Source organism: Oryx dammah, unplaced genomic scaffold, assembly GCF_014754425.2.
Source record: "Oryx dammah isolate SB20612 unplaced genomic scaffold, SCBI_Odam_1.1 HiC_scaffold_3, whole genome shotgun sequence".
In the NCBI taxonomy this organism is placed as follows: Eukaryota; Metazoa; Chordata; class Mammalia; order Artiodactyla; family Bovidae; genus Oryx; species Oryx dammah.
Window position 1 is genome coordinate 83,608,060 of NW_024070187.1, and position 9,172 is coordinate 83,617,231.

The 9,172-nt window shown below is 42.3% G+C and overlaps 1 pseudogene; it reads right to left on the minus strand.

Moving 5' to 3' along the window:
• LOC120861600 overlaps window positions 1-4,990 on the minus strand; it is a 7,543-nt pseudogene extending 2,553 nt beyond the window's left edge.
• Window positions 4,991-9,172: the final 4,182 nt, after the last annotated feature.

Here is a 9,172-nt window from a genome sequence, read left to right on the forward strand (position 1 = left end):
CCATAGACCAGCCCACAAAGCTCCCGCATCCCTGGGATTCTCCAGGCAAGAACACTGGAGTGTGTTGCCATTTCCTTCTCCAATGCATGAGAGTGAAAAGTGAAAGTGAAGTCGCTCAGTTATATCCGACTCTTAGCGACCCCTGTGGCCCACCAGGCTCCTCTGTCCACGGGATTTTCCAGGCAAGAGTGCTGTAGTGGGGTGCCATTGCCTTCTCCACAGATGTTGGCAATTTGATCTCTGTTCCTCTGCCTTTTCTAAATCCAGCTTGAACATCTGGAAGTTTACAGTTCACGTTTTGCTGAAGCCTAGGTTGGAGAATTTTGAGCATTACTTTACTAGTGTGTGAGATGAGTGCAATTGTGCGGTAGTTTGAGAATTTTTTGGCATTGCCTTTCTTTTGGATTGGAATGCAAACTAACCTTTTCCAGTCCTGTGGCCACTGCTGACTTTTCCAAATTTGCTGGCATATTGACAGCAGCACTTTCACAGCATTATCTTTCAGGATTTGAAATAGCTCAACTGGAATTCCATCACTTCCACTAACTTTGTTCATAGTGATGCTTTCTAAGGCCCACTTGACTTCACATTCCAGGATGTCTGGCTCTAGGTGAGTTATCACACCACTGTAGCACTTGTCATATATATTTTGGTTTTTATAAATATTTGTGTTGTTGGAGTTATCATAGTAATTTACCTTTCTTGCAGAAATTGTCTATAATCACACCTTTTATATTATTTAAGTGACTCATTAAATATTTTTCCACTATTAAATTACTTTACCTACCTTTTGTAGAATCTGAGCAAGAGCTGATGCAATCATATTGGCCCTTTCTTCTGTTAATAACCATTGACTCATAAGAAAACACCACAGTGTCTTTTTCTCCAGAGCCCTGGGCAAACTTTCACTTCCTGTGGAAAAAAAATTTGCTTCATGTGGGGAAATTAACAAGATGACTCTAGTCAGGCCCTCTTGCCCCATGGTCTCATGCTCTCTCACCCATGTTCTGTAAACAATGAGTTTGCATGGTTATGTAACAGATGAGATCTGTAACAGTTGTAGGACTGCGTATGCATATCACGAGGTACTTACTGGTCATGGGCTGCTTTGTGCAGTAGACCTGTAGGCGCTTCACCATGAAAGTCCTAGCTGCTGCTGCACTGGGGCTACACTGGTGTGACCCATGGTTATGTTACATGAGATTATGTTACGGCTAGGTTATGTTATGGCTGCTGCTACAGGTACTGCATCAGCCAGGAGAGAAGCTGTTTTATGGCTGCCATGCCAGTCAGGAGACAGTAAACCTGTCTGCAGTTACTGTGGCTCCTGAGTCTCCTTCCAGGCTCTTAGCTTGTGCCTTGCCTATCCTGGGTTCAGCGAACAGTGTGACCTGCATGAATGGAGAGAAAACTGGTGTCACAAACAAGATTAGCAAGATACTTCATCACAAAGGAGCAACAGCATAGCTAACATATTAAAAAGATTGCTCCAAACATCTCAGTTCAGTTCAGTTCAGTCACTCAGTCGTGTCCGACTCTTTGCGACCCCATGAATCACAGCACGCCAGGCCTCCCTGTCCATCACCAACTCCCGGAGTTCACTCAGACTCGTGTCCATCGAGTCAGTGATGCCATCCAGCCATCTCATCCTCTGTCATCCCCTTCTCCTGCTGCCCCCAATCCCTCCCAGCATCAGAGTCTTTTCCAATGAGTCAACTCTTCGCATGAGGTGGCCAAAGTACTGGAGTTTCAGCTTTGGCATCATTCCCTCCAAAGAAATCCCAGGGCTGATCTTCAGAATGGACTGGTTAGATCTCCTTGCAGTCCAAGGGACTCTCAAGAGTCTTCTCCAGCACCACAGTTCAAAAGCATCAATTCTTTGGTGCTCAGCCTTCTTCACAGTCCAACTCTTACATCCATACATGACCACAGGTAAAACAATAGCCTTGACTAGACGGACCTTAGTCGGCAAAGTAATGTCTCTGCTTTTGAATATGCTATCTAGGTTGGTCATAACTTTTCTTCCAAGGAGTAAGCGTCTTTTAATTTCATGGCTGCAGTCACCATCTGCAGTGATTTTGGAGCCCCCCAAAATAAAGTCTGACACTGTTTCCACTATTTCCCCATCTATTTCCCATGAAGTAATGGGACAGGGTGCCATGATCTTTGTTTTCTGAATGTTGAGCTTTAAGCCAACTTTTTCGCTCTCCACTTTCACTTTCATCAAGAGGCTTTTTAGTTCCTCTTCACTTTCTGCCATAAGGGTGGTGTCATCTGCATATCTGAGGTTATTGATATTTCTCCCGGCAATCTTGATTCCAGCCTGTGCTTCTTCCAGCCCAGCATTTCTCATGATGTACTCTGCATATAAGTTAAATAAGCACCTAAAGAGAGAAAACTGGATATATTCTAGAATTATTAGAATAGTAGCTTTTTAAAAGATATTGCCATCTTAATCATTCCTAAAGTTATGGTTTAGTAGTGTTAAGTGTATTCATATAGTGAAACCAATCACCAGAACTTTTTGATCTGGCAAAAATTGAAGTCTATGTCATTAAGAAACTACATTTTCCTCTTTCCTCAGCCTCTGGCAGCCATCACTCTGCTTTATGTGTCTACAAATTTGACTAGGCTATATACTCTGGACTTTTCTTGTACTTGTCTTTCTGGACTAGCTTATTTCATTTAGAGTAAAATTCATCTCTGTTGTGTGGTGTGTCAGAATTTTCTTCTAAAAGCTAAGTAATACTTTATTACTTGTCTAATTCAATGAAACTATGGGCCATGCTGTGTAGGGCCACCCAAGTCAGATGGATCATGGTGGAGAGTTCTGACAAAATGTGGTCCACTGGAGAATGGAATGGCAAATCACTTCAGTATTCCTGCCTTGAGAACCCCATGAATAGTATGCAAAGGCAAAAAGATAGGACACTCAAAGATGAACTCTCCAGGTGTAGGTGCCCAATGTGCTACTGGAAATTAGTGGAGAAATAAATCCAGAAAGGCAGAGATTTGGCAGGTTTGCAGAGGAGGCCTCCAATTAACTCAAAATTTGGTAGCACTGAGAGAGGAAATTCTAAATTCCAATAGGTGCCAAGATGAGTCATGTTTCAGCTTTCCTAATTATCTCAAATGTTGTAGTGGGTCTTCCTGAAAGAAAAAACAAAAACAAATCTTTGATGAAATGACTATCTTGTCACATGCATATATTAGGTAATTTTGGCAAAAAGGCTTGGAATGTTTTGGCCAAAGATGTTTCAAAGTGTCTGTTTTTGATAAAGCAAATACGTATGTACATGTATAGTATGTAATACTCATGCATGCATGCTAAATTGCTTCTGTCGTGACTGACTCTCTGTGAGCCTGTGGACCTAGTCATTCTCTAGGCTCCTCTGTCCATTGGATTCTCTAGGCAAGAATATTGGAGTATTAGTAAGGTAGACACTGAAGTTTATTAAGGCAGATACTGAAGTTTAGTAAGGCAGATATATAATTGCTTGGAGAAGTCTTAATCCTTCAAATGGTTGTTTATGGCTTCCTGGAATGCTCTACACTAGTAATGGAACACAGGGTTCTACTTTCAGTATTCCATAAATTTTTCCATAATATTTATGAGTTTGCTGAACCCTGTCATGCCCTCCTCTAGGGGATCTTCCTGACCTAAGGATTGAATCCACGTCTCTTAAGTCTCCTTCATTAAGGTTCTTTACCACTAGTACCACCTTGGGAGCCCATAATATATAATATAGTGTAATATAATAAGAAAACTGAGCTACAAGTAGGAACAAGTAGGAACAAACAGGAACAGTCTCCAAGTGCTACCTAGATACTATTGCTACAAATATCTGTGGGACTCTTCAATATACATGTCTTTGTTAATCAAAAATTTTACAAGGTTTCTAGTGATGCTTTCTAAATTAAAAAAAGAAGTTTAGTAAGGTAGATATATAATTTTTTGGAGAAGTCTTAATCCTTCAAATTGTGGTTTATGACTTCCTGGAGTGTTCTATGCCAGTAACGGGACACAGGGTTCTACTTGCAGTATTCCATAAAAGTTTCCATAATATTTATGACTTTGCTGAATCATTTTATATTTTCATTTCCTCATTTTACTTAGAGGAGACAAATTCCTGTGACTTTATGTGAATTCACTTTCAAACGAACTAAAAAAAATAAGATTTCATGCTACCAACTAAAAACATGACTAACTTAGTATTTCACTGTAAAACTTACTCCATGTGTTCTCATTAAACATTTGGAACCAAAAATCAAAATAATGTACATATGTTTCTGACCCTCTCCCTGAATGTCATATGACGACTAATTCAGACAACATAACAGGTACATAAGATGGTAAGAATGGAAGTTTTCCACTAATCTTTTCAATTGAATCACCATACAAGAAGCAGAGATTGTACAAATAAAGATACTTTAGGTAGCTCAGTGAGAAGCTTACTCACCACAGGATCCAATGGCATCTGCAAGAACAACATCAAACCTGATTGCTGTGTTTTGTCATAAGTCACTTGTTAGAAACAACATCTTTACAGAGATCCTTAAAAACATCAAAAAATTCCCAGTATAATCTTACTAATGAAAAATGTGTCCAAAACAAATCTTTTGCCAGATATGTCCACATGCTGACCAAATGCTTGATAAAATTCTTACAATGTGCTGTGTGCTGTGCTTAGTTACTCAGTCATGTCTGACTCTTTGGGACTCCATGGACTGCAACCTGCCAGGATCCTTTAGCCAAAGGAAAAGTCTCATATTTAATAGGAGCTGATTCATTGGGATCAACAAGAATGGAAGTTGGAGGTGTCAGAACAGTCATCTCATGAACCCTCCTGACAAGTTCATCCAGAACTGTTTTCATATTCATTAAATGACTGTATTCCATTGGCCAAACCAGCACCTTTCCACAACTTCTAGAGCTAAAGTAGCAAGTCATCTGTTGCAGTACCAGAAATGAGAGCCACTTCATAGACATTTTGCTCCTGCAAATATTACCGCATTCTTTCACCAGGGCTCATGCATATATAAAAGGAGAAATCAATCAGGAAGTTAAATTATAATTCCTGATTTATAATATGGGAGTTTATATATTTATAATATAATACAACTCAAATAAGTACATTATATTAATTGTCAACAGAAGTGGAAAGCAAGTGAAAGGGCAAAGAGTAAAACACTTCTAGGTTATACAGTGTGTTCAGTATTGTCAGCACTGTCACTGATCTAAAAGTCGATGAGTTTACACATGCAAATCCACTATGTTATGTAAGAGATAAGACTAGCCTGAAAACTGTAGCAAGTGAATGTCTGCAGTCTCCTTCAAGCAGAGTTAGAGTTAAGTTGATGGGTTATAGTCCATAGGGTTGCAAAGAGTCAAACATGATTGAAGCAACTTAGCATGCATGCACACAGCAAGATAGACTGTTTGAAGGTTTCAACACTTGTATCTCCCACAGAGAAATAGCAAAAACTATAAATAGTGAAGTGAAGTCGCTCAGTCATGTCCGATAGTGAACAATATGTTGGGAAAGCTCTGGACTATAATGAAGAAGCAACAGAAACCTGGCATGATTGAAAACTGAGAATGGTCATATAAAAACGTGGGGCTGATTTTACCTGCATTACCCCATCCTCCAGTTCAGAGATTCTGGGTCTTTTGGCTAAGACCAAGAGTAGTATTGGGACTTCCTAGATGGCTCAGTAAAGAATCCACCTGCAGTGAGAGAGACCTGGGTTCAACCTCTGAGTTGGGAAGGTCCCTGGAGAAGGGAACGGCCAGAATAAGGTATTCTAGCCTGGAAAATTTCATGGACTGTATAGTACCTGGGGTCACAAACAACTGGACATGACTGAGCTACTTTCACTTTCAGGCGGCTCAGTGGTATATAGAACCCACCTGCCAATGCAAGAGATGCAAGAGACACGGGTTTGATCCCTGTTTGGGAAGATCCCCTGGAGTAAAAAACGGCAAATCACTCCAGTACTTTTGACTGGAAAATTCCATAAGCAGAGGAACCTTGTGGGCTTTAGTCCATGGGGTTGCACCAAGTTGGACATGACTAAGCGACTGAGCACACAGAGTTCAGGACAGCTTGGCACCAGCAGAGACTGTCAGAGTAAGTTCCCTCCACGGGGAAGAGTAGTATCAGAAAAGACCAGCAAGCCTCACTATCACAGGTGTTTGCAGCCTGTGTTACTGAGGACTTCCACAGTCTTCTCCAACTCTGAGTCCAGCGGCAGAGCTGCCGCATCTTTGCTGCTGTGTCTTTCCCGAGGCTGGAACTGTCCCTGTGGTGGGACCTGACTCCTGCGGCCCTGTCAGTCCTGTGCCTGGCTTTTTCTGATTGGGATGCCACAAGCCTTGTGGTCTATGTGAGAGCAGCTGCTGAACTGCACCCCACCCCCAGGTTCTAAGCCAGTTCTTTTCCTGCTGTAACTGGGGTTGGGCTTCCCTGGCAGCTCAGTTGGTAAAGAATCCACCTGCAAAGTGGGAGATGTGGTTGATCCCTGGGTTGGGAAGATTCCCTGGAGAAGGAAATGGCAAACCTTTCCACTATTCTTGCCTGGGAAATCCCATGGACAAAGGAGCCTGGCAGGCTGTAGTCCATGGGGTCACAAGAGTCGAACACAACAGGCTGACTAAACCACCACTGCTTAACTGGGGCCATGCTGCTACAGCTGTAGACCTCATCCTGCACTTGCAGTCATGTCTTTGACCATTACCCAGGCTGTTCTAAACCCCCTTGTTTGACCGACTATTACTGGAGCCACACCACTGCTTTTCTGTACCACATTCCCTGGGTCCTGACATTGGCTTTAACATGCCATCACTGGATCGTGCTGCTCTGAGACTTCCCCTGGCATAAGTTTTGGAATTTTGATGCACCATCCTCAGGCTGGGCTGCTATAGCATTCAGTCCCCTGGGCCTAAGCCACTACTGTGACCTGTCACCTCAGGCCCTTTACCACTGCTGCACCCACCCCTTCCCCTTGCAAGTCACTGAAGCAAACCAGCCACACATCTAAGTTCTATCACAAATCTGCACATGTTTGTACCTGACTCTGACACCACTGCTCCAGCATGTACTCTTGCAAGTGAGGGCCAAGGCAGTATAGTAGTTACACATGAACATAATTTCAGGACCTTTGCTTCACTGCCACTCTCAGTGCCACTACATTGTACCTGGTGCCAAGAAGGATCTCCTCAGTTACTACTATGTGTCATGGACCAAGGTGGAGATCCTCAGCAGTAGGATGCCAGCAGACTTCACTGCCAAGGACCCCAATAGCTCTAGTTACCGCTGCAACCATCAAGAACAATCTCTGTAGCCTTGGTCACTGAAGACCCATGCAGTCTTCACAGATGCTGATCTGTGTGATAGCCACACAGGGATTATGCATCCATGCACTCCGAGAAACAGATATGACACCTCACTCATTCATTTCTCTCACAGCCAACTTTAGGTGAAAGCTGGGAGAAATATCAATAACCTCAGATATGCAAATGACACCACCCTTATGGCAGAAAGTGAAGAGGAGCTAAAAAGCCTCTTGATGAAAGTGAAAGAGGAGAGCGAAAAAGTTGGCTTAAAGCTCAACATTCAGAAAACGAAGATCAGGGCATCCTGTCCCATCACTTCATGGCAAATAGATGGGGAAACAGTAGAAACACTGTCAGACTTTATTTTGGGGGGCTCCAAAATCACTGCTGATGGTGACTGCAGCCATGAAATTAAAAGATGCTTACTCCTTGGAAGAAAAGTTATGACCAACCTAGATAGTATATTCAAAAGCAGAGACATTACTTTGCCGACTAAGGTCCATCTAGTCAAGGCTATGGTTTTTCCTGTGGTCATGTATGGATGTGAGAGTTGGACTGTGAAGAAGGCTGAGCACTGAAGAATTGATGCTTTTGAACTGTGGTGTTGGAGGAGACTCTTGAGAGTCCCTTGGACTGCAAGGAGATCCCACCAGTCCATTCTGAAGGAGATCAGCCCTGGAATTTCTTTGGAAGGGATGATGCTAAAGCTGAAGCTCCAGTACTTTGGCCACCTCATGCGAAGAGTTGACTCATTGGAAAAGACTCTGATGCTGGGAGGGATTGGAGGCAGGAGGAGAAGGGGACGACTGAGGATGAAATGGCTGGATGGCATCACGGACTCGATGGACGTGAGTCTGAGTGAACTCCGGGAGTTGGTGATGGACAGGGAGGCCTGGCGTGCTGCGAATCATGGAGTTGCAAAGAATCGGACATGACTGAGCGACTGAAATGAACTGAACTGAACTGAACTGAACTTTTCCCAATAAAGTGAGTCCAAAATGGCTAGAAATGTGATAGTTCCCTCTGGGCAGAGACAATTATTGTGTTACCAAAGGAACACAGTAATTTTTAATAACTGATCCCCCCAAAATGAAAATCTGTGAGTTACCAGGAAATAATTCAAAATAATTATTTTCAGAAAGTCCAGTGAGATTAAAGAGGACACACATAATTCAATAGTATCAGGAAAAACAATACCTGAACAAAACAAGTAGCTGATAAGTGAAAAAGAAATTATAAAAGCAACTGAACAGAAATTCTGTAACTGAAAAATAAATAAATGAAATTTAAAATGCAGTTGATACTGAAATTTGACAATAAGCTCAATCAAACACAAGAAAGAATCTTCAAACTTGAAAACAAATGTCTTGATATTACCCAGTTGATAGAGAGAAAAGGGCTTCCCTGGTAGCTTAGCTGGTAAAGAATCTGCCTGCAATGCAGGAGACCTTGGTTCGATTCCTGGGTCAGGAAGATCCCCTGGAGAAGGGCACGGCGATCCCCTCCAGTATTCTTGCCTGGAGAATTCCCATTGACAGAGGAGCTTGGGGCAGGGGGCTACAGTCCATGGGGTGGCAAAGAGTCATACAGGATTGAACGACTAGACACACACAGAAAGAAAAGAATGAAAAAATCTCTGTGAATTGTGTCCTAGAAAGTCAAGAAATAAACTCATGTACCCTATGTTCATCTAACCTATGACAAAGGAGGCAAGAATATACAATGGAGAAAAGGCAGTCTCTTTAATAAGTTGCTGGGAAAACTGGACAGCTACATATGAAAAAAATGAAATCAGAACACTCTCTCACCATACACAAAAATAAACTCAAAATTAAT